Source organism: Schistocerca nitens, chromosome 6 (assembly GCF_023898315.1).
Source record: "Schistocerca nitens isolate TAMUIC-IGC-003100 chromosome 6, iqSchNite1.1, whole genome shotgun sequence".
Taxonomy (NCBI): Eukaryota; Metazoa; Arthropoda; class Insecta; order Orthoptera; family Acrididae; genus Schistocerca; species Schistocerca nitens.
Window position 1 is genome coordinate 164,086,009 of NC_064619.1, and position 26,881 is coordinate 164,112,889.

The following is a 26,881-nucleotide window of genomic DNA, read 5'->3' on the forward strand; positions in this document are numbered from 1 at the left end:
GATTCTTAGGTATGTTATATTCAGCTGACACCACTCATTGAAGAGTAGATCCTGTAGAGCTAACAAATTAATGCGATGTTTCGCAACTGCGAAGGTATGTGTGCAGCACTTTCAATACGGCTGTAGCCATCTTCGAAGATGGGACTGAGCACGGTACACTCATCATGAAGAGTTAGATGAAAGGATTACACTCGGTTACCGTCAACGTTGAAATAAACAGCGTGGTACTTGTATACGGTAACCTGAGTAGGAGGACGCGAGTCATGGTACGAAAAAGAAGTGACAGACCGCCTCTGGCCTGTACTACAAACTCAGTGGGTTAACCGCCTTATTTGGCGGATTCGACGCCTTGCATCATTTGAAAAAAAGAGACAAAATCGTGACTCGTAAGATCCAGTACACGCCTCCATGTGCCGCTGGAGAACGGTCTCTCGCTAGATACCCAACTCCAGATGCAGTTTTCCCTTCACATTTTCGCTCTAAAATTGACTGAGATGGTCCTAAGTTCATTAATAGTAGAAGTTCTCGTCGGTATTGAAATCGATTGCCACTGACAACGTGAGACCAATCGCTTCCGCTCTCTGCCACTTAGGATCTTTTAACGAGCAGCGTTGTTACTGGCGTGTTGTGCGGCTGTAAGCGTAAAACCATTCCTTGCTGACACCCTGGACGGTTGCGTTGTTACGTCAAAAAAGTCTGGTAACTTCATTCGCAATGTGGTCACGGGCACATCCAAAAACAGTACTTTTTGCCATACCGTCACCTCTCTACGCCGAACCATGGTACTACGCTGATCCCCTCCCCATCTCCTGCCCCATCCCCACCCAACACACACACGTCACTACCCTAACAACCACCACTGGAAGCTCAGATGAGCGCCTGGTATCATTTCTACGCTACCTTCAATTGTGAGGGGTTGACTCCAATTTTCTCTGGTTAGCTTATCATGACAAAGAAATACTCTACTGTTTGTAAAAAAAGAAGTCTCCTTGACGTAGTGATCGCGCGAATGAAGTGGTGATCTCGCAAATTCTCTGTACGATACACGTTTGTAACTTGACTTTCAGATATGAAGATCGTGCAGTATTTATGATCTGATTGTCCCATATATAGTAAGATAGACAGAAAATTTCCTACAATACCGTCTGGGAAAACAGGTTGCTCCGGAGCTAAACTAAGATCGTCGGTACCTGAGGATCTTTGGGTATTCATTCTCTTCCTTCCTCCCCTCCTCCTCCCCCCCCCCCCCCCCCCCCGACCTCCTTTTTCACCCTAAAGCACAACATTGGACACATAACCCATCACAATGTACAGGCCTATGCACAAGGCTTACATACGGCATATAAACTCTTTGCGAATTAATTGCGAAGCGCTCCCACCCGGAACTAATGGAGGATTTCTGTGGGATCTGTTACTGAACTTAAGCTCCTCTCAGTATAGGATACGGAGACAGGAACGTGACTTTTTTGCTATCGATATAGCTATTATGAAGTACGTTCCCTGAACAATGCATGATGGTGAAGTTCATCTACTCAAGAAATACCGAGGTCACAAAAAATAGATTAATAACTCCACTGTCAATAGAAAAGGTATTCGGATGCTGCTGCTCTTGCAGAGTCAAATCAAAAAAACTACCGACCTCTGCATGGAGAAATGTAAACATATATTTTTTCCAGTCGTCCCCTCTTGACGGCACACGAAAGAGGAAAGCAAACATCATATCTGTCAGCTCTCTTCAGATAGTTGAAGTGGGCGGGACGTGGAACACAGTTGGAAAGAGGGGACCCAGCAATCCACTGGCACGTCGACTACATGTACTGCGTAGTGTGGCGGACACAGCCGGAAAAATGTACGCGTGCTGTCTTCATCTTCCCAACAATAAAAGCGAAGTAAACATGAAGCGAGAGGAGGAGCAGGAGGCAGCGTTAAGGCAGGATGCAACTGCTGCTATCTTCCCCGAAAGCGAAGAAAGATCAAATTTAAGTATATGTTTCATTAGAAGAGGGAATTATGATTTGGATGAAATGTTGTTCATATGTACCTAAACTAAGTTTTAGTCTACAGTTCTTGACTGCATGAATCGAATAACAAGAGTTAAAATTACACTCATCCAGTACCAGTGACTTGAAAACTCTAAGAAGTCTCTCTGCAGAATAAGCTCTATTCTGTTATTGTTGAGTACAGGTAGAAGCTGCCCATGACTGTCGATAGGGGAGAAAGTGTGTGCCAGCCGAGAGGCGGAGGCGCGAACCCGGACACCTGCCGTCGCAGAAATTTCCCTTACCGAGCCCTGCTATCTAGGCACGACAGCGTATTTCTATCGGTACAGAGGTCCTACAGATGAAAGCAGAAGCCAGTTAATCATTTGCTCTTGCCATAGTTTACAACGAGGCTCTGTTACCTACATACCATGATGCACATGAAATGAATTCGCAGTTGCGAATGCGAACAACCATCAGCTGTGTAATGGAAATGACAACAATGAAAATTTTTTCGGATGAATCCCGGTCCTGTTTACAGCATCATGATGGGCGCATCTGTGTTTGGCGACATCGCGGTGAACGCACATTGGAAGCGTGTATTCGTCATTGCCATACTGGCGTATCACCCGGCGTGATGGTATGGGGTACCATTGGTTACACGTCTCGGTCACCTCTTGTTGGCATTGACGGCACTTTGAGCAGTGGACGTTACATTTCAGATGTGTTACGACCCGTGGCTCTACACTTCATTCGATGCCTGCGAAACCCTACATTTCAGCAGGATAATGCACGACTGCATGTTGCAGGTCCTGTACGGGCATTTCTGGATACAGAAAATGTTCGACTGCTGCCCTGACCAGCATATTCTCCAGATCTCTCACCAACTGAAAACGTCTGGTCAATGATGGCCGAGCAACTGGCTCGTCACAATACGCCATTCACTACTCTTGATGAACTGTGGTATCGTGTTGAAGCTGCGTGGGCAGCTGTACCTGTACATGCCATCCAAGCTCTGTTTGACTCAATGCCCAGGCGTAGCAGGCCGTTATGACGGCCAGAGGTGGTTGTTCTGGGTACTGATTTCTCAGGATCTATGCACCCAAATTGCGTAAAAATGTAATCACATGTCAGTTCTAGTATAATATATTTGTTTAATGAAAACCCGTTTATCATCTGCATTTCTTCTTGGTGTAGCAATTTTAATGGCCAGTAGTGTATTATGCAGAGGAAGGAAAATCCCGCTGCTGCGATGATCTGGCCATTAGTGTAGATCAAACTGAAGTATATGTATCATTAGAAGAGGGAATTCTGAAATGCATTTCGTTGAAATGTCGTTCATATGTACCTTAGCTAACTTTTAGTCTGCAGTTCTTGACTGTATGAATCGAATAATAAGAGGTAAAATTACACTTGTCCAGTATCAGTGACTTGAAAACCCCAAGAAATCTCTCTGCCGAATAAGCTCTATTCTGTTATTTTTGAGTACAGGTAGAAGCTGACCGTGACTGTTGATCGGGGAGAAACTTTCTGATAAGTTAAAACTGTGTGCCAGCCGAGAAGAGGGGCTCGAACCCGGACACCTGCCTTCGCAGGAATTTCCCTTACCGAACCCTGCTATCTAGGCACGACAGGGTATTTCTATCGGTACATATCATGATGTGCGTGAAATGCATTCGCAGTTGCGAAAACGAACAACCATCAGCTGTGTAATGGAAATGACGACAGTGAAAATTTGTGCCCGATCGGGACTCAAACCCGGATTTCCCGCTTCACGTGAGCGGCCGCCTTTATCACTGTGGCTATCTGTGCGCGACTCACGGCCCGACCTAGGCTTCTACGTGTCGTCGTTCTTGCGTCACAACCTGTACTCATACAGACATTATGTAATTTCTGTACAGGGGAGAACATTTTAACTGATAGTTGCTGCCTGTTAGCGGCGGAAAAATACGATATCGCAGTACCTGTGTTGTTAAGAAGGACGATGCAGTGTCTCTTGCGACATACATGCACGTCCGTAGGAGCACTGCATCCTTGTCCTTAACAGCACAGGCACTGCAAAATCAAAGTGCGATGTCTCGGGTGCTGTTTATGGCTGCCGCCACACTTCGCTTCTCATTTTCCACATCCAGTCTCCCTCCTGGAAGCCTCTGGCCGTAATAGCGTTTTAGAACCCTTCCATCTACGTTCTTAGTGAGTCATTGCTCTGTTCCTGTTGCATCGACTATCGTCTTGCTAGCTCTCATAATCCCTCTTACTGTATTAATCTTCACACGGTCCATCCTCAAAACGCCATGACATATTTCCGAAAAGTATATTTTCAGTGCTAGTTGACAACGCTGCCCTTTCTCTCTCCCCCCCTCTCCCTCTCTCTCCTCTCTCTCTGTCTCTCTCTCTCTCTCTCTCTCTCTCTCTCTCTCTAAACCTCTACCTCTTACTCATATCCCATGTCTCTGCACCAGTAATGGTTTTATAGACGATGCCCTTCGTCCGTTTTGTTACACTGCCATTCGAGAGAACAAAAAAAGGTTCAAATGGCTCTGAGCACTATGGGACTTAACTTCTGAGGTCCTCAGTCCCCTAGAACTTAGAACTACTTAAACCTAACTAACCTAAGGACATCACACACATCCATGCCCGAGGCAGGATTCGAACCTGCGACCGTAGAAGTCTCGCGGTTCCAGACTGTAGCGCCCAGAACCGCTCGGCCACAGCGGTCGGCATTCCAGAAAACAGAATCGAATTATTTTATTAGTCTTTTCGCCTGTCTGTTTTGTTATTTGTCATCTGTACTACTTATATTGGTTGACAGCGATACTCCCGAATATCTGAAAACGTCATGACCTTTCGTTTTCGACATTTCAGTGTCTAGATCTTCCACGTTACTTTCTGCTAGTGCTGTACATTCATTGTCAGTCAGCGGTAGGTAGCTCTGAAGCAGGAAACATGAACACCGTTAGACTCGGTAGGGGCGCTCAGGATTATTATCCTCCGAATTGCGGAAAAAGAAGAAGTAGAATGAGTGTGAAGTATTCGAGATTTGTACAAAAAAATTTTTATTAAATTGCGGCTTAACACCCCGTGCGCAACGTAGTCATTGCAGATGAAGAACAAGCTTGAATTTTAGAATGGCGATGGAAACAATCAACCACGTCAATTTCGAAGGAACCATCTCAAAATTTATTGCAAGCGATTGAGGGGTTCTATGACAAATCTGGACGCTCGGACAGAGAAGTGCGTCGGCGTTTCAAATGAGAGGACGGTAGTGTCTAAAGGGCATTTCTGGGCAAACTTTAAAGATATACTCCTTAAGATTTTACGTAGTGACATAGGATTTTCGCACCGTCCAGATTGCAGCATAGAGGTAGTTTTACGTTAGAATGGGCTAGCTCCAGACAGACATTTCTCGACGATTTTATGACAGTAGTATCGTTGGTGCTAAGAATTAGACTGTAAGTAAATATCGTTGTTGGTAGATCATGGCAGCGGCTTTCAGTTTGCAACCTCGGGAACGGTGGCCGCACCGGCTTCTGATGTTTTATGTTTTATGGTTTGAGTTGACAATGCACGTGTGCAGCTTGCTTTTAAGTTGGAACGACTCCTTATGGGATAAAAATGTTTTGTGGTAGGTTGTAACGCACGAAGTCTGTAATCCTTATGTCCGTCGGTATAAGGGGAATTGTTTTATTTGTTTTTTCCTTCAAAATGTGATAATGTTATCCCGAAGCATGTAGCGACAATAATCACACAACTGATAACTGGGCAGAATATCCTCAATATTGCTTTAATAACAGTTGTAGGACGGCTTCACATCAATTACCCCGGACGGGGCATTGAAACCCAGTCCTCTAAGTCGAGTACACTGTCTGAAGAACTGCGCCACGTCACTCAGTTTTGTAAGATCAAATTCCGTAAAGGTACAAGCAAAATATTTCAACAACTTCAGAAAAGATAAAGAATACATAAATTGTTTTAATGATATAAGTTCGCCGTTTCTTTTCTCTGGTATCTATCGCCTTAGCCACTATGCTGAGGAAGGCTGAAGCTTCGGATTCGATCTCCATAGTCATTCTGTGAATTCACATAAGCGAATTAAACGTTTGCCAGAAATGTGAGTCGTAAATAAGGATTCAGGCTCCCGAACTGATGAGACAGTGTATCACACGCAACTAGAGATGTGCCCTACGACAGTTGAGACCATCCAGTCTGTCCCTCAAGGCTGGAAGCGGACACGTGGTGTGGAGGAGACGGCATCCGACACCACTTCACGCATCCAGTTCGTGGTCACGGGACTGCCCTGTTCCAGTACGCACCAGTTTGAAACCAAAGGGCCGCCTGCAGATCTCCTCTACTTTTCATACCGTTGTCAGAATCGAGAAAAGTGCAACGAGTGGATCTTTTCACGATTACTCTATTAACATAACGATAACTCTTCAAAGAACAATCAAACAATGTAACCGCAAAATCTTTAGTCGGCTTTATAGTGTAGTTTAAGCACTAGAATTCACTAAAAATGTGTTAATTTCCGTGCTGTTACCGACGGAGGTGGCACAGCAGCTGCAGCACTAGACTGACATTCGGGAGAAGCCGAGCTCGAATTCTCGTCCCAGCACTTAAACGACTGGATATTCCGTTATTCATCTAAACCACTTCAGGCGAATGCAGGGCTGATTCCCCTGAAAATTTTACATCTAGTTCCCTCACCCATACTACTCTTAGTGAACTACGTAGCGTTTTCTCCAGATTTTACGTCGGGGAGACGTTAAATTATAACCTATCATCTTTATGTTATCGTTCCATTGCTCCATTTTTTTCTTCAAAAGAGCTACAGCCAAACATTTTGGTTTTTACTGCCATTAATGTGAAACTTAAATGTGGTATTATTAGTCAAGTACATTTTGTTACGCTCATCCAAAGAAATAAGCACACGAAATTTATATTAAGTCGTTATGATCTGTATTGTTTCTATTAGTATTACGACATGACTAAAGACTATACAATTTGAGATTATGCAGGCGGCAGGGGTAAAATACAGGGAGGGAGTAGTTATCTGTAGTTTGTACAGAAACGGGACTGCGATTATGAGAGTCAATGGACATGCGAGGGAAGCAGTGGTTGGCAAACTAGTGATCAGGATTGTAGCTTATCCCACATGTTACTCATTTTGTACATTGAGCGAGTTGTGGAGGAAATCAAGAAGTCCTTTAGTAAGGAAATTAAAGTTAAAGAAGAAAAAATAGGAACTTAGAGGTTTGCCGATGACATTGTAAGTGTCAGAGACGAGAATGAGGTTGGAAAGGCAACTGAGAGGAATAAACAGTGCCTTAAAAGCAGATAATATGAATACGAACAAAAGTAAAAGAGTGGCATTGGAATGCAGTCGAATTCAACAGGATACGGTGACAGAATTAGGTTAGGAAATGACATAGTAAGAGCAATAGATGAATTTTGCTATTTGAGTAACAAAATAATCGACGGTGGTCGAAGTAGAGAGTATGTATAGTGGAGACTGGGAGTAACAAGAAAATATTCTTCAAAAAGAAGATTCTATTAACGTCCAATATAAGGTTAATTGTTACGAAATGTTTTCTAAAGGTATTTGTCAGAAGTGTAGAGTGTAGACTTTTACGGAAACGATACATGGACGATGAGCAGTTCGGACAAGCTGAAAACAGAAATGATGCTATAGAAGAATGCTGAAGATTAGGGGTAGATCTAATAACTAATGAGCAGGTAGTGAATCGAATCCGTAAAGAGTCAAATTTATGGCACAATTTGGCCGACAGAAGGAATCAGTTGATAGGACACATTCTCGGGCAATGATAAATCGTCTGTTTGATAGTGGGACTCGTTATTTTTTTTATCCACTACCATTATTGCTATTATTGTCATAATTATTGTCATTATAATTATTATTATTATTATTACTGTCATCACTATTAGTAGAAGCAGCTGCAATACTTAAAGTACTGTCAACATTAACATTATTAGTTCATAGTCAGTATTATTTACTCAGTTTGCCACTTCGGAAGCATAGATCATTTGAATACTATTTGTGATATCAAAATTTTTATTTTCTTAGGATACTATGATGTAAAAAAGATACTGTGAGTGTGAAACCCTGGTCCGGTGTAAGAGAGGGCCTTATGGGCATAATCAGAGCAGATAAATAAATAAAAATTGTAGAGGAGTACTAAGATAGGAAGCACGTTCAAATGGCTGTAGGTTGCAGTAACCAGATATGAGAGAGCTTGCACAGGACAGACTAGTGCGCAGAGTTGAGAGAAACCAGTCTTCGGACTGAAGGCGATAGCAAAAACAACAACTACTACACACCTGAAGTTCAAATATTTTGTAGTTCGAATTTATTTCGCTTGTGGGGCTTTCATTAAACAGAAATTGCAAGAAATGGTCACAGCACAATATGACAGTCGAATACCACCTGTTATGAAATTCTTTACGTGGATTTCCAGAGTTCTGTAGTTCTTCGAAGTTGTTTCTAGCGAATGCATGTTGTTTTCCTGTTACTTCCCTGTTTAAGCCATTTCTAATTATTTCATACTCGACCAGTCGATAAAAATCTGACAAATGAAGGCGCGCGAAGACTAAAAGAAAAGTGCTATATATGGTTGCCGTTCCCTTGCATCTTTTTTTTTATCAGCCACTACCATTATTGTTATTATTGTCATAATTATTGTCATTATTACTGTCATTATAATTATTACTGTCATCACTATTAGTAGAAGCAGCTGCAGTACTAAAAGTATTGCCAACATTAACATTATCAGTTCTTAGTCAGTATTATTTACTCACTTTGCCACTTCGCTCACGGCTCCTGCAATAAACGGATAGTTAATTTTTGTTCCTGTTTAATGTCTTGCCTTTAAAAAGCGATTGTTCAGAATGGTAACTGAACTTTTTGTGAACCTGCTAAATGCCCGAATGAGCCTTAGCGTGACGTGATTTACGAAAACCGTAAGTGACCGATATCAAAACCGCGGGATGGAGTAAGTCGATGGACTGGCAAGAAGACGTAAAACTTTCCAGCTACTGTAGTAATCAAATTTATATATGTGGAGAGAGGAGTAAGTATCGGCAGCTGCTACACCCTTCAAGATTCGGATTTTTGGACCATACTTAGAAATCGGGAAAGAATATTCTTAATGATTTTAGGATCATTCGTCCAGCCTCTGCGGATCGGAAAGTTTCATGCCACGGCTACTTTACGAAGTCTAGAGAACATTTTCTGAGGACCGATTCCACTCTTACGTTTGAGAAAGAAAAGGCATTTATTACATTTAGTGAGAATTGCCTAACGAATTATTTCATTCGCAACCCGAAAAAAAGTATTCTATGCAACGACAATTGTGACCGAATCCTAAGCTCGAAAATACTGACATTTTCCTTGAGGAGAAGAATCTTGCTGAAATAACTGACACAGCTACAGGAAAGAGGATTTGTGTGGAATGCAGGCTCGGTTCAAGGCGCAAGATTTCTCTCCTTCCAGAATTTCGAAAAGTCTTCGACTGGTAACAGCTACTACCATACGGTATACAGGGCGTCCCATTTATCTTGCTCACGCAAAATAACTTTTTTATGATATGTTAAATGAAAAATTCTTTCAGCCAATGTTTTTCAACATCATTGTGTAGTTCTTGCTGAGGGTATATGTTTTATGTATCCGCACTGATGTAGGAGATACGGCTATACAGTATTTTAAACATAGCTGCGCAACAGCAACGGTTCCACGTAATAAAATTATTAACAGCCGACCAGTTGCAATGGATAAAGAATTCTTTACCTAGGTTTCAACAAATTTAAATTTGTCTTCTTCAGAAGGTGGCAATTTTACATTAGTATGGACTGATGTATCATCGCCGTTTTTACAAATGTCGGCATAAATCCATTTGTCAAAATTAAAATATAGCCCTAGAAATAGGGTTGTGAGCTCTGCAACATCCATGTACTAATTTATATTTACGTGACAAACCCTATTTCTAGGGCTATATTTTAATTTTGACAAATGGATTTATGCCGACATTTGTAAAAACGGCGATGATACATCAGTCCATACTAATGTAAAATTGCCACCTTCTGAAGAAGACCAATTTAAATTTGTTGAAACCTAGGTAAAGAATTCTTTATCCATTGCAACTGGTCGGCTGTTAATAATTTTAATACGGCTATACGTTAAATTTTTTAAATGGAGCCATGAACATTTTATTCAAGAATACACTTATCCTATTCAAGAGCTATTCAAAAATATATCATGCTGTACCACCTGTGTCAATAAAAAGTAGATTTTCAAACAGTAAAGAGTACACAGGCTGTGAAGAAACCGAGCTGTTTAACGTTTTGAAGCCGGCCGGAGTGGCCGAGCGGTTCTAGGCGCTTCAGTCTGGAACCGCGAGACCGCTACGGTCGCAGGTTCGAATCCTGCGTCGAGCATGGATGTGTGTGATGTCCTTAGGTTAGTTAGGTTTAAGTAGTTCTAAGTTCTAGGGGACTGATGACCTCAGATTTTAAGTCCCATATTGCTTTGAGCCATTTGAACCATTAATGATTTGATTGTACACATTACGTACCTAATGTAGTGCTGTAATAGAGATGTGGATTTTGTTTATAATTTCCGACTCATGTAAACAAAGGTACCACTCCCCCACCCCTCCGCCCTCAACCCCTACCCGCGCATCTCATTTGGTATTACTTTAGCATACAATGCGCAGCATAGCGGTGTAGTCGTGCTTCAGAGTAACTTAGTAACTGCATTGTAGTAGTACACATTGTGAATGCAGTTTTTGTAGTGTAAAAGTGTATGATGTACACACATGACGATAACGTAGAAATGCCGCTGATCTACGGAGAAAGATCGTTGGCAAGAAACAATTTAGTAACTTGCATTTTTATGATTATTATGTTATTACTTCTATCTTGCACTCTATTGTACACGCCTGTACTGTAATTCGCTGTACGTGGGTGAAATTTAGTTCAGACACAACTACTGTACAGCAGATGATTCCCTGACAGATCACCGCCTTCTCGCTGGATGTTTGCTCGTCTCATTTCTCGTCTACGTGAAACGGGAAGTTTAAATGTAAGACCTCGAAATCGTTGTAGAACACGAACAGACGAAGCTGCTAAGGTTGTTGTGCTCGCTGCCATAGCCGTGAATCCCCAAGTCAGCAAACGACGAATTCAGCATGAAGTTGGTGTCTCGAAAACATGTGCACATCGCATTCTGCAGCGTCATAAATCGCATCCTTACAATGGTCATTTACGCGAAGTCCTTCATGGAAATGAGTTGAGCAGTAGGGTCCTATTTTATCAATGGGTTCAGCAACAACTTCTGACTAATCCTAATATCTTTTCTGATGTTCTTTTTACCGACGGGGCATCATTCTACAACAGAGGAATTGTCAATATGAGAAATAAGCGTTATTGGTCCATCAACGTCCATGGGACGTTAATGTTTAGTGCGGAATTAATGTAGAACCATTATCGAACCTTTCTTTGTAAATGGCAACCAAAATGACAGACAATGTAGCCGATTTTTAAGGCACACTGTTCCTGTTCTCTTGGACGCAATACCTCTGAACCAGATGACGGTCATGTGGTATCAGCATGATGGATGCCCTGCATATAACGCCTTATGAGCACAACGAATTCTGAAACGACTATCCCTGGTAGATGGATTGGACGTGATAAACCAGTTAGTTAGTTTGCCCGATCTCCGGGCCTTACACCGATGGATTTTTTTCTGTGGGGAGCAGTCAAAGGTGCTGTCTACCAAAATGTTCCAATGACACCAGAGGACGTGCAGCGACGCGTTATTGATGCCTCTACAACCGTCACAGAAGAAGCAGTAGCACGATGTAGGGTGTCTTTCACCCATAGCATGACCCTATGTATTTGCAATTCGAGTGTTAGCTGACATAGGGGACATAAAAATGAAAAAGCTTGCATACTTCGCCTACTTTCATTCCATAATGTCATATGATACAATATTTTGGGGTAACTCTTCAAGTCAAACAAAAGTTTTCAGAGTCCAAAAGCGTGTAATACGTATTATTTGTGGAGTAAACTCACGGACGTCCTGTAGAAACCTCTTCAAAGAACTGGGTATACTAACTACTGCCTCTCAGTATATTTACTCCTTAATGAAATTTGTCCTAAATAATATATCTCTTTTTCCAACAAACAGCTCAGTTCATACATACAATACCAGGAACAAAAATGATCTGCACAAGGACTTAAAAGCACTTACTTTAGTTCAAAAAGGGGTCCACTACTCAGGAACACTCATCTTCAATAATTTGCCAGCAAACACAAAAAAATTTAGTTACAAATAAAGATCAGTTTAAAAGGAGCCTGAAAGACGTACTAGTGGCCAACTCCTTCTACTCCATTGACGAATTTTTTAATAATTTTTTAATAGAAACGATGTATTGTATATATTCATACTAATATGTTCCACATCCACGAGGATCTCCTCAGCCCGGATCTATGGAACGAAAAACTAATCTAATCTAATCTAATCTAGTTCCTTCTCTAGATTGTCGCACAGATGACAAAATGGTAGATATCGAAATAGACGACAGAGGGATAGAGAAACAATTAAAATCGCTCAAAAGAAGAAAGGCCGCTGGACCTGATGGGACACCAGTTCGATTTTACACAGAGTACGCGAAGGAACTTGCCCCTCTTCCTGCAGCGGTGTACCGTAGGTCTCTAGAAGATCGTAGCGTTCCAAAGGATTGGAAAAGGGCACATGTCATCCCCGTTTTCAAGAAGGGACGTCGAACAGATGTGCAGAACTATAGACCTATATCTCTAACGTCGATCAGTTGTAGAATTTTGGAACACGTATTATGTTCGAGTATAATGACTTTTCTGGAGACTAGAAATCTACTCTGTAGGAATCAGCATGGGTTTCGAAAAAGACGGTCGTGTGAAACCCAGCTCGCGCTATTCGTCCACGAGACTCAGAGAGCCATAGACACGGGTTCACAGGTAGATGCCGTGTTTCTTGCCTTCCGCAAGGCGTTCGATACAGTTCCCCACAGTCGTTTAATGAACAAAGTAAGAGCATATGGACTATCAGACCAATTGTGTGATTGGATTGAAGAGTTCCTAGATAACAGAACGCAGCATGTCATTCTCAATGGAGAGAAGTCTTCCGAAGTAAGAGTGATGTCAGGTGTGCCGCAGGGGAGTGTCATAGTACCGTTGCTATTCACAATATACATAAATGACCTTGTGGATGACATCGGAAGTACACTGAGGCTTTTTGCGGATGATGCTGTGGTGTATCGACAGATTGTAACAATGGAAAATTATACTGAAATGCAGGAGGATCTGCAGCGAATTGACGCATGGTGCAGGGAATGGCAATTGAATCTCAATGTAGACAGGTGTAATGTGCTGCGAATACATAGAAAGACAGATCCCTTATCATTTAGCTACAAAATAGCAGGTCAGCAACTAGAAGCAGTTAATTCCATAAATTATCTGGGAGTACGCATTAGGAGTGATTTAAAATGGAATGATCATACAAAGTTGATATTTCGTAAAGCTGATGCCAGACTGAGATTCATTGAAAGAATCCTAAGGAAATGCAATCCGAAAACAAAGGAAATAGGTTACAGTACGCTTGTTCGCCCACTGCTTGAATACTGCTCAACAGTGTGGGATCCGTACCAGATAGGATTGATAGAAGAGATAGAGAAGATCCAACGGAGAGCAGCGCGCTTCGTTACAGGATCATTCAATAATCGCGAAAGCGTTACGGAGATGATAGATAAACTCCAGTGGAAGACTCTGCAGGAGAGACGCTCAGTAGCTCGGTACGGGCTTTTGTTAAAGTTTCGAGAACATACCTTCACCGAAGAGTCAAGCAGTATATTGCTCCCTCCTACGTATATCTCGCCAAGAGACCATGAGGATAAAATCAGAGAGATTAGAGCCCACACAAGCATACCGACAATCCTTCTTTCCACGAACAATACGAGACTGGAATAGAAGGGAGAACCGATAGAGGTACTCATGGTACCCTCCGCCACACACCATCAGGTGGCTTGCGGAGTATGGATGTAGATGTAGATGTAGATATCTAATCAATGCCAGTGGTCACCGTTTTGAGGACGTGATGTAAACGCTCTTTTTGTCATGTGGTGGTCATATCACAGTAAAAGTGACAACAGAGGGCCATCTTACTCCTGCGTTGTCATAGGTACTGTTATCCGGTATTGTACAATAAAAAGATCTGTATAGTGCAGTACTGCGCATTCAATGTTTATTGGTAATTTGCCTAAAATGTTCAAACGTGCCTTGAAGATTTCAAATGATTTATTTAATGAAATGCACAGAAGTGATATTTAATTTAGAGAAGTTATGTATTATTTACCATTTCAATTGCTACTAGTTTCGTGGATAAAATTGTACAATGTGATACATTTCTGAATAGCTCTTGCAGAGGATGTGTGTATTATTGAATAAAACGTACATTACGCTCTCCTGCCGAACAGGCCATGAAGGCCCAAAGGTACCGACCGGCCGCCGTGTCATCCTCAGCCCACAGGCGTCACTGGATGCGGATATGGAGGGACATGTGGTCAGCACACCGCTCTCCCGGCCTTATGTCAGTTTCCGAGACCGGAGCCGCTACTTCTCAATCAAGGAGCTTTATAGTTTGCCTCACAAGGGTTGGTGCACCCCGCTTGCCAACAGCGCTCGGCAGGCCGGATGGTCACCCATCCAAGTGCTAGCCCAGCCCGACAGCGCTTAACTTCGGTGATCTGACGGGAACCGGTGTTACCACTGCGGCAAGGCCGTTGGCATAATGTACATGGTTCCATTTAAAAAATATAGTCTCTACGGCGTAACTCCTTCATCTGTGACGATACATAAAACGTATACCCTCAGCAAGAACTACCCAATGATGTTGAAAAACACCGACTGAAACAATTTTTCATTTAACGCATCAGAAAAAAGATATTTTGCGTGATAAAGATAAATGGGGCACCCTGTATATCGTCGAATAAGTGGTTGGCTCGAACGAGCTCTGACTCACGGATCATAAATCGTCATATTGGACAATGTCAAACAGAAACGGAAGTAACGCCTTGCGTGACGCTAGTAACCGTAACAGTACCGCTAATGTTCTCAATATGCATACACGATTTATAAGTTAGGATCAAACACACTATAAGACCGTTAGCTGACCATGCTGTTGTCTGGAGGGACGAATCATCGTGGGATGATTTTAACGATATCCAGGATGACTTGTGTAGTATTTCTGTTTTGTGTACTGTTACGCCCATAACAAAGAGGCAGAACCTGGTTACAAGAATAGTTGTAAGCTATTGGAGCCTATCACATCGTTTACGTGCTTAGTGATAATGCCGGCCGGCCGAAGTGGCCGAGCGGTTCTAGGCGCTTCAGTCCGGAACAGCGCGACCGCTACGGTCACAGGTTCGAACCTGCCTCGGGCATGGATGCGTGTGATGTCCTTAGGTTAGTTAGGTTTAAGTAGTTCTACGTTCTAGGTGACTGATGACCTCAGATGTTGAGTCCCATAGTGCTCAGAGCCATTTTTTTGGTAATGCCGCAAAGTGCTAGAAACGGAAAGAAGCACGTGAAATCAGTAATAGCGAAGGCAAAATGGAAGAGTGAAATGTGTTAAATAATTCGGGGGAGATGCAATGCGTCTAATCTACGTACTGTTCTCGCAAAACCAAGTTGACGCACGGCGTGATACGGGAGATGTTAGATCGCGGCAACATGGTAGCACAGTGTGCAGTCTCCTTTTATATCATATGTAAATTCATAACAAGTGCAAATAACGCTGTACTAAGGTGCGATCTGTCGGCGCTGAGTAGTGCATTTCTCGTTCTTGTCTAACGTGCGCCTGAACAGTTGAATTCGAAAGTTGCAGCTGCAAGTGCCAGAGATGACATACTTTTGCAGACACCCCTCGGTGCAGTAATGTCGATGACTTCTTCATAGTTTTTGTAACTGCCAAATACGGTAAGACTTAGAAGGAGCGATTCTGGCTTCATCTGTACATGAACGTAGAGGACATGTTCTACACTGGAGTATTTCTTGTTAATTGTCGTGCGTCATCTTAAGCAATAGGACTAATTTCATGTTTGATACTAAATGGAAATGAAATTATGATGTCAAATATATGGAGAGTGACTGCTATTATATAGACTGGGGTTGCATGCAATTTGGTTGCATGGAAGAATTTGCTATTTCTATACGGTCATAAAATTCATCTGGTCGTCACGGACAATTTAACTTGTATATCGCATTCACTCCGCTCCATGATCTCCGAATTTATGTGTGACAATTCACCATTGTACCCATATGAGCTCGTCATCTATCTGCACAGCGTAGAAACTATTTCCATGTGCTTCGTGCTAAAGAATTACAGGGAGCGCAAGAGCTACCTGAGAGCAACGTAAGAGGTGTCTGAACTTAATCAAGAGAGTAAAAACTGTGTGAAAGGTGTGAGTTATCGAGAGTTATAGCTGTATAGATTGATTACGCATTTAAATAATTCTTTCGCTCAGAATTAAAGATCGGTAATTGCATCTTTATATCAATTTAGAATCTTATCTGTGGATTCATGACAATCACTGCTATCATTTAAAAGTCAAGTGCGTAGTCAAGAGCTACTTTAAAAGCCAACTCTGTTAAGTTGCAGTACCAGTAAGGGAACTATTGATTCAAGAGTTGAAATATCCAGCTGCTTTGAACTTTATAATTTTCGCAGCATTAAATGGTGTGGTCTGTGGGAGTGTGTGCTGCGTAGTTCGAACTCATTAGATTACACCACTTGCCATCCAAACTACTTAGTCTTATACATTATATGGGTAATTTCCAAGAATGATTGCCTACTGAAGTCGCGGGGTCCAAACGATACATGTCGTACGTGCGATCTAAATCGTTCATGCGATTCTGCTGGCGTTCGTTAAGAGTATGTTTACGGTGGTCACTACAGCAACGACAAAAGAAGAGCGTAACAAAAATACTTGTTATTACAAAGGAGACGACTTACCTTACTCGAAGTCGGCGCATGTGGAAGTTCATGTAATATGTACGCTACGGGAACAATACGAAGTTTTTACACACTTCGCAGCACCACAGTCTACATAGACCCTCCTTTCCTCTTCCAGTAGTACTCCATATTTGAGACAAAAAGTGAAACAATTTTCTACGCTGGATGAGCATGGTATTAGCCGGCCGCGGTGGTCTCGCGGTTCTAGGCGCGCAGTCAGGAACCGTGCGACTGCTACGGTCGCAGGTTCGAATCCTGCCTCGGGCATGGATGTGTGTGATGTCCTTAGGTTAGTTAGGTTTAAGTAGTTCTAAGTTCTAGGGGACTAATGACCACAGTAGTTGAGTCCCATAGTGCTCAGAGCCATTTTTTGAGCATGGTATTAGATTTTTCCATGTGAGACAATCCGCCAAAGAAACGTCAAGAACACCAGACATCCCATTCACTATCGACATAAATCGTCTGGTTTTCCCTATCGACTCACAAATAATTCTCAGAGGTATGTAACTTAGAGCAAGTAATGGAACGACGGAAAACAGATAAAAATGACGATCTCAAAATTTTAAACATGGCTGAAGCTACAGTTGTTGAAAATCTTCACGGTAAATGATAACAGCCAAACAGTTCGGCTGTTATCATTTACCGTGAAAAAAATATGACGATCACAAATAATTTATCATAACGCCCGCCACCATAGTCGCATGATCGATTTAGGATCGCACGTTCGACGTGTATCGTTTGGACCCCGCGACTTCGATAGGCAATCATTCCTGGATATTACCAATTACATGTACTTTGTTATAGAGACACACGGTTCAGTTGCAAAATAACAAACTAACAAATAAACAGACGCATACAACCACACGTAATTCGATAAAGAGAGAAGTAATGTAACGGTCTCCTTTGCATACAGGTTCACTCAAATTATCCAAACAGATTTCGCGAGAACTTCGTCCTCTTTCTCCCAGGGGCACCGCTTTGTCACGATCCTAGTGACGCGTCCCTCAATTCGTTTGGCGTCTGTTGCCCCGCCTACTTGGTAAGGACCCCAAACACTGGAACAATGCTCTAGAATTGGTCGCACTAGTGAGTTCTTTTACAGATGCACCACTCTTCCCCAGACCCTTTCCAGCAAATTTGTTTCTCGTATTTTTACCTAACACTGATTGTACGTGATAGTCTCATTTCATATCGCTTCTAAGTATTACCGCTAAAAAATTAGCCGCTATTCACCACATGAAGTGTGAATTTTTTCCAAGTCTTTCTGGAATTCATTACGATCATCCTATGACTATGCTTGCACGTACACTACAACAGGGTCAACGAACGATCCTGCAGTAGTGCTGGTCCTGTCTGATAAATCGTTTATGCACGGCGTGTTAATATGTGAAAACCCGAGAGGACTTAAAAAGAAGGAAAAAAATCAAATGTACATTTGGTCAATATTTATAATTTTATTAGTTACACACACTTTTTTATTGTTACATGTTTGCTTAGTTACTGTCTTTTTTTTTTCAGTTTTCAGTTTGGTTCCACAGGTATTTTTTCTTTTCAAGTGTTGTCTGCTGATGACTAAATGAAATGCTAAACATGTCTACCGTTAGTTCTAAAACAACATCTAAACGCCGCATCATTGATTGTCTTAACCGCTTCCATATTCCAGGTGTTCGCTGTATCTGCTGAAATCCTCCTTAAACACGCTGCCGAAGAACGTCAACATTCGCAATAGGTCTTGAACACGATATGTCCCTTAAATGCCCCCAAAAATAAAAATCCAATGGACTGATATCAGGAGATCAGCAGACCAAGAAGTTACTGCCGCACAATCGATACTTTATTTGGGAAACGATAATTTAGATTTGTTCCTGCCTGCAGAGCAAAATAAGGTGGTAACCCATCATGCGTGAAACACGTGTTCTGATGTAACTGCATGTCCTCCAGCAAAAGATTTAAATGTTCCAGGATACGGCCGAGCAGGCATAGCACCCGTGGCTGGAAGTCTTTCCAGCTGAACTCTACAACGCACGATTGTTCGGTGGCGTCCCTTTCCGTAATAGCCGATTCGACTCCTGATGGGGGAAGAATCATTAGTCCACATTAAACACTAGTCCAATAAGAATTATAGAGTAAGCTCCCTCCCCCCACCACCACCCCCTCTGGTTGTGTTCTCTGTACTGAATGGTTTTCTTTGTTTACTACAACCATGGCACCAATATAAGAAGACTTTGACTTAACACTTCTCATAACAAACAACACCTGAAAAGCAGCTGGAAACTTCACTACAAAAAGACAGAAACGAGGCATGTATGTGACAATAATAAAGTGTCTGTAACTAAGTAAATTAAAAAAAATTGACAATATGTAAATAGAAACTTTTTTACTTCTTTTTTTGCTGCCCACTCTCAGACGTTTCCCAGGTATTAGGTAGCACCCTGCATGTTGAAAACACAATAGAGTTCTTATTACGCTTTCTTGGGGCACTGTGTGTATTAAACCAGGGACCTAGAAACGACGGAGAGGCTTCGTCCCGCCGTAGCCCTCAGCGGCTCACAAACCCACAACAGGCCACAGCAGTCCATCCATCCCACCACCGCCCCACACCGAACCCCGTGTTATCAGGGTTATTGTGCTGTTCGGCCCCCAGTGGACACCCATATTCCTCCCTCCCCATCCCCAGACACGTCTCATACCAGACGAGTGTAACCTCAACTGTTTGCGTGGTAGAGTAATTATAGTGTATGCGTACATGGGGATAGTGTTTGCGCAGCAATCGACGATATAGTGTAACGGAGGAGGAATAATGGGATCCAGCCCGGATTCGCCAAGGTAGATGGAAAACCGCCTAAAAACCATCCACAGGCTGGCCGGCACACCGGACCTCGACACTAATCCGCCGAGCGGATTCCTGCCGGAGATCGGCACGCCTTCCCACTCAGGAAGCAGCGCATTAGACCGCGCTGCTAGCCGGGTGGGCTTCTTGGGGCACACTCGAAGTCATTTCCGTTTCTGGGGAACATTCGCTCCTCAGTATAACGAAGATTTGTGTTTGTAGAATCATATGTTTGCGAAGATTGTATGACAGTATCTTGGTTAACAGAGGACAATGTGGTAAGTTTCGAACGTCATTCCGAAATCCAGAGAGACGGAATCCATCTGTTCACCCGCATTTTTTTCTGAATATTGATTTTTTGAGAGATGCTCGTATTCTTCCACAAACTACATAAAACGTGAGCTTAGAATATGCTCTCGCAGCAGACGGGCGCCGGTGAAACTGGTCTTTAGTTCTTCTCTTTTTGTCAACAGCAGTGCCTGCACTCTTTTCCTGTCGCACGGGACAATTCGCTGCAGAAGATATTCTCAATAAATATAAGCTGCGAAAGGAACTAATGCATCAGTTCAGGGCACAGCATACAAGACCTAATCACGACCTTTTCTTGAGGACTGATCCACTATATGCAGTCCTTATCATGTATGCTTGATACCTGTCGTCTAATACATTGAGCGACGTGCTGACAGGCTCGTAACACATCGGTACATATCATATAAAAGTATAATATATAATATTTGAAAGGGAATCGTTGGAAAAAAGACGTCATTAATTGCACGAAACCATGTTGTTTAGAAAGACAATGCGCAAAAATTAGTCGTGTCCAGGAGACATCAAGGTACTGGCTCTAGTCTTGATGATGGCCTCGGTCTGGAGACGAAGTTACAATTCTGGTTGTTGAACGTTAAGTCATTCACATATATAAGGAATAGGAGTGGACCAAAAATTGAACCCTGTGGGACTCTCTCCAGGGACTAAAATTTCCTACCCTTCTGACATTGTTCGAGTTATTTAGCATAATATTTTGAATTCTGTTTGTTAAGTATGATCCAAACCATACGTGCACAAGGCCATCAATTCCATAAAACGTGAGTTTTCCGAGTAATTTGATCTAAGCAGTTAAATGCACTGAAAAGATCACAAAAAATACCAAATCGCGATATTGTATTACTTAAATTTTGTACTATTTGATGAGTGAATGTGTAAATAGTATTCTCAGTCGAACATCACTTTCGGACTTCAAACTGTGATATTCTAAGTACATTGTTTTCACATAAGTGTGAGACTACTTTTGAGTACATTACATTTTCGAATCTTTTAGAAAAAGATGTCAGCAAGGAAACTGGACGATAATTGTTTAAGACTATCTTGTCGCTTTTCTTATGAAGAGGTTTAACAATTGTATATTTTAACCTGTCTGAAAAAATTCCCTGTGGCAATGATGCTTTGCTTATGTTGCTAAGGACATTACTCATTAAGTCGGAAAAAAACTTTTTAGAATTATGTTTGAAATTCCATCAACACCACATGAGCTCTTATTTCCTAGTATTTTCAGAATTCTATTAATTTCAGTGAAGGATGTTGGTGCTACTTCTAACTGCTTATAGTTTTTAATATGTTCTCTTGCTTCTTCAACTGAACCATTTAATTCTATTTTTGCTGCTACATTTAGAAAGTGACTGTTAAAAGTTCTTGCAAATTGTGACTTATCAATCACAACATTGTTATTTAGTTTGATTGACGCCTTTAATCAGCAGTTCCAGATCGATAATCCTCAAACCTGGACATACGCGTGGTGTTCTGTGAACAAGGCTGCTACGATATTGGAAGCCGGCAGTGTCAACAAACATATTCACCATGAAGATTTAGAACAAATTGGAGTACAAATGAACTTCATAGTTCACCTTTAAAGCGATATGCGTAAATAGCTGCACGTCATGATACGACAGTGACCCCCAAAACATCACAGAGCCGCCACCAGCCTGTACTACACCCCCAAAATAATGCTGCGTAAATGCCTTATTAGACCGTCAGTGGATTCGACGCTTTGAATCATTTGAAAAGAACGCAAAATCGCGACTTGTCGAACCAGATTACACACATCCTGTCAGTTCCTTTTCAGTCTGTGTTGTTTGATCCACTGAACAAGTGCAGCTTTGTGCTGCCGTGAGCAGTGGCCATTTGCGAGATAGACGACTGCAGCTGACAACTGCATCCAGTTCCCCTCAGTTATACATTCGCTCGGAAATTGGTTGAGTTGGGCCTGCATTCACTGACGATAGCAGTTACTGTCGGGTTTGAAAACGATCGACATTGGCCGGGAGTGACAATCGTCTCCGATTTCTGTGAGAGTCGTTTTACGAGCACTGCTGGTACTCCGATTTACTTGGCTACGAACGATACATCATTCCTTGTAGAGAAGTTGTACAATCCGTTTGATACACCTGCAAATCGCGGAACTTTGTTCATAGTCATGAGCGCATCCTCACGTGATGGTTTCTTTCAGCCGTTCTGTCGCGTCTCCAGGTCAAACCACGTTAGGACGCTAATTCTATACAACCAGGGGCCACAAACACGCCAAGTCACTGTCATGACTTTCGTCACTGGTGGAGGGTCACGTGAGTGCCTAGTAAAAGGTCTATACCATCTAGAGTAAACCGGAGCGCCATAGAATTCTTCTCAGCGCGTGATTAATATGATTAATATTATTTATAATGGGATTAGAACTGCACTACTGGCCATTAAAATTGCTACACCAAGAACAAATGCAGATGATAAACGGGTGTTCATTAGACAAATATATTATACTAGAACTGACATGTGATTACATTTTCACGCAATTTGGGTGCATAGATCCTGAAAAATCAGCACCCAGAACAACCACCTCTGGCCGTAATAACGGCCTTGATACGCCTTGGAATTGAGTCGAACAGAGCTTGGATGGCGTGTACAGATACAGCTGCCCATGCAGCTTCAACACGATACCACAGTTCATCAAGAGTAGTGACTGGCGTATTGTGACGAGCCAGTTGCTCGGCCACCATTGGCCAGACGTTTTCAATTGCAAGCCAGGGCAGCAGTCGAACATTTTCTGTACCCACAAAGGCCCGTACAGGACCTGCAACATGCGGTCGTGCATTATCCTGCTGAAATGTAGGGTTTCACAGGGATCGAATGAAGGGTAGAGCCGCGGGTCGTAACACATCTGAAATGTAACGTCCACTGTTCAAAGTGCCGTCAATGCGAACAAGAGGTGACCGAGACGTGTAACCAATGGCACCCCATACCGTCACGCCGGGTGATACGCCAGTATGGTGATGACGAATACACGCTTCCAATGTGCATTCACCGCAATGTCGTCAGATACGGATGCGACCATCATGATGCTGTAAACAGAACCTGGATTCTTCAGAAAAAATGACGTTTTGCCATTCGTACACCCAGGTTCGTCGTTGAGTACACCATCACAGGCGCTCCTGTCTGTGATGCAGCGTCAAGGGGAACCGCAGCCACGGTCTCCGAGCTGATAGTCCATGCTGCTACAAACGTCGTCGAACTGTTCGTGCAGATGGTTGTTGTCTTGCAAACGTCCCCATCTGTTGACTCAGGGGTCGAGACGTGGCTGCACGATCCGTTACAGCCATGCCGATAAGATGCCTGTCATCTCGACTGCTAGTGATACGAGGCCGTTGGGATCCAGCCGGCGTTCCGTATTACCCTCCTGAACCCACCGATTCCGTATTATGCTAACAGTCATTGGATCTCGACCAGCGCGAGCAGCAATGTCGCGATACGATAAACCGCAATCGCGATAGGCTACAATCCGACCTTTATCAAAGTCGGAAACGTGATGGTACACATTTCTCCTCCTTACACGAGGTATCACAACAAGGTTTCACCAGGCAACGCCGGTCGACTGCTGTTTGTGTATGAGAAATCGGTTGGAAACTTTCGTCATGTCAGCACGTTGTAGGTGTCGTCACCAGCGCCAACCTTGTGTGAATGCTCTGAAAAGGCAATCATTTGCATATCACCGCGTCTTCTTCCTGTCGGTTAAATTTCGCGTCTGTAGCACGTCATCTTCGTGGTGTAGCAATTTTAATGGCCAGTAGTGTCGTATTTGAAGGTAGTGCCGCTTCCATCGTAAAGGTCGCGTAGTAAGCTCAATAAGACACGAGGGAGGCGTATGCGTAGACACGGAATGCTATTTTCCTCGTTCTATACGCGAGTGGAATTGGGCAGAATGTCGCTAATACTGGTGAAAGCACCCTCCGTCGTGCACTGCGGCTTCAGTGTAGACCCACCCTGGCGCGTGGCGCCTGCCGCCTGCGAGCCACGCAGCCCGCGACGCGCCTCACCGCCTGTTCGGCTGTGCCACGCCCGACTCTGCGCTCGCCGGCGGTGCAGCACCGCCGTGCAGTACACGCGCCGCAGCAAATCACACACCCCGGGGGCGGAGATGTGTAGCGTGCAGTCGCAGGGTCGAGCTTCGCCGTTGGCGAACAGTTCTATTACACCGATGTCCTTGTCGTCTTTGGCCCGAAAACTGGACTGGTACAGATCTCCACGCTAATCTGTACGGTGCAAGTTTCTCTAGCTCTACATAACACAGTATACATTCATTTTAACCGTCTCACAGTAGCCCAGCCTTGATCTCTCTCTGCAATTTTTATACTCCCCCCCCCCACCCCCCAACCCGAATGTGTCCTTCTTTCAGTCAAGTTGTGCCACTAATTCACTCGCCGGCCGCTGGTGGCCGAGCGGTTCTGGCGCTACAGTCTGTAACCGCGTGACCGCTACGGTCGCAGGTTCGAATCCTGCCTTGGGCATGGATGTGTGTGTTGTCCTTAGGTTAGTTAGGTTTAAGCAGTTCTAAGTTCTAGGGGACTTATGACCTCAGCAGTTGAGTCCCATAGTGCTCAGAGCCATTTGAGCCACTAATTCACTCGCCTCCTCCATCCCCCCCCCCCCTTAAATTCGAATCAATACCTCTCCATCACTTATTCGATCCAACCATCTAATCTTCAGCATTCACATTAAAAAAGCTTTTTTCTCTTCTTGTCTGAAATAATTATCGTCCATGTTCGCTTTCCTACGCGGCTACACCCCAGACAAATTCTCCAGAAAACACTCCTAACACTTACATTTATTTTAGATGTTAACAGAGTCCTCATTTTCAGAAATACTTTTCTTGCCGTTGTCAGTCTACATGTTATATCCTTGGTAATTTTGTGGTAAGGTCTTACGAGACCAAACCGCTGAGATCATCGGTCCCTAAGCTTACACAGTACTTAATCTAACTTAAACTGTTGTTGTTATGGTCTTCAGTCCTGAGACTGGTTTGATGCAGCTCTCCATGCTACTCTATCCTGTGCAAGCTTCTTCATCTCCCAGTTCCTACTGCAACCTACATCCTTCTGAATCTGCTTAGCGTATTCATCTCTTGGTCTCCCTCTACGATTTTTACCCTCCACGCTGCCCTCCAATACTAAACTGGTGATCCCTTGATGCCTCATAACATGTCCTACCAACCGATCCCTTCTTCTAGTCCAGTTGTGCCACAAACTTCTCTTCTCCCCAATCCTATTCAGTACTTCCTCATTAGTTATGTCATGTACCCATCTAATCTTCAGCATTCTTCTCTAGCACCACATTTCGAAAGCTTCTATTCTCTTCTGGTCCAAACTATTTATCGTCCATGTTTCACTTCTATACATGTCTACATTCCATATAAATACTTTCAGAAACGACTTCCTGACAGTTAAATTTATACTCGATGTTAACAAATTGCTCTTAATCAGAAATGCTTTGCTCGCCATTGCCAGTCTACATTTTACATCCTCTCTACTTCGACCGTCATTAGTTATTTTGCTCCCCAAATAGCAAAACTCGTTTACTACTTTAAGTGTCTCATTTCCTAATCTAATTCCCTCTGCATCACCCGACTTAATTCGACTACATTCCATTATCCTCGTTTTGCTTTTGTTGATGTTCATCTTACATGATCCTTTCAAGACACTACCCATTCCGTTCAACTGCTCTTCCAAGTCCCTTGCTGTCTCTGACAGAATTACAATGTCATCGGCGAACCTCAAAGTTTCTATTTCTTTTCCATGGATTTTAATACCTACTCCGAATTTTTCTGTTGTTTCCTTCACTGCTTGCTCCATATAGAGATTGAATAACATCGGGGAGAGGCTACAACCCTGTCTCACTCCCTTCCCAACCGCTGCTTCCCTTTGATGTCCCTCGACTCTTATAACTGCCACACTCAGCCATGCACGAGGGAGGACTCGAATCTCCTACGGGGAGAGCCGCGCGGACCGTGAGAAGACGCGGCTACCCCGCGCGGCTTATATCCTTTGTACTCCCGCCACCATCACTTAAGAAAAAACGTAATTCATCTACTACTTTCCTGTCTCATTTCTTAATCTATTCCCCATAACATCGCTTGATTTAATTCGACTACATTCCATTACCTATGTTTTGTCTACGCTGATCTTCATCTTATAACCTCTTTTCAAAACACTATTCATTCCGTTCAACTGCCATTTCAAGTTTTTTGCCTTCTCCCTGAACTTCAGTACCCCCTCCGATTTCCTCCTTGGTTTCGCTTACTGCTTGATCGGTGCACAGGCTCAGTAACTTCAGGGATAGGTTACAGCCCCATCTCACTCCCTTCCCAAACGCTGCCTCCTTTTCACGCCCTTACACTCGTATAGTTGTTAGTCAGTTACACGTTCCATAGATCATTTAAATGATGCGCAACGAGTCATTTTACAGGATATATATACATGGTTACTATTAACATTAATGCAACTACACTTAAAAACAAGGCTTTTTTTACGCTAACTACCAATTTTTACGTAGGCGTTCGCCAGTGGAATAGAATGAGTTGTCCAGGAAAATTTAAAACTCCCTTTGCTACCTGCCAGACATTTTCCTTTTATCAGCAAATAATAAAAAAAATTTGTTGCTGCATACTGAACACCTTTCTTAGTCACTGACAGCTTT

At 43.0% G+C, this 26,881-nt stretch overlaps 1 protein-coding gene and 1 pseudogene across 2 annotated transcripts in view; one reads left to right on the forward strand and one right to left on the reverse strand.

Moving 5' to 3' along the window:
* The window catches only part of LOC126263030 (carbohydrate sulfotransferase 11-like), a 396,515-nt gene that overhangs the window by 71,220 nt on the left and 298,414 nt on the right, over window positions 1-26,881 (forward strand). The window lies entirely within an intron of this gene.
* Window positions 14,697-14,814, reverse strand: LOC126191883 (5S ribosomal RNA; annotated as a pseudogene).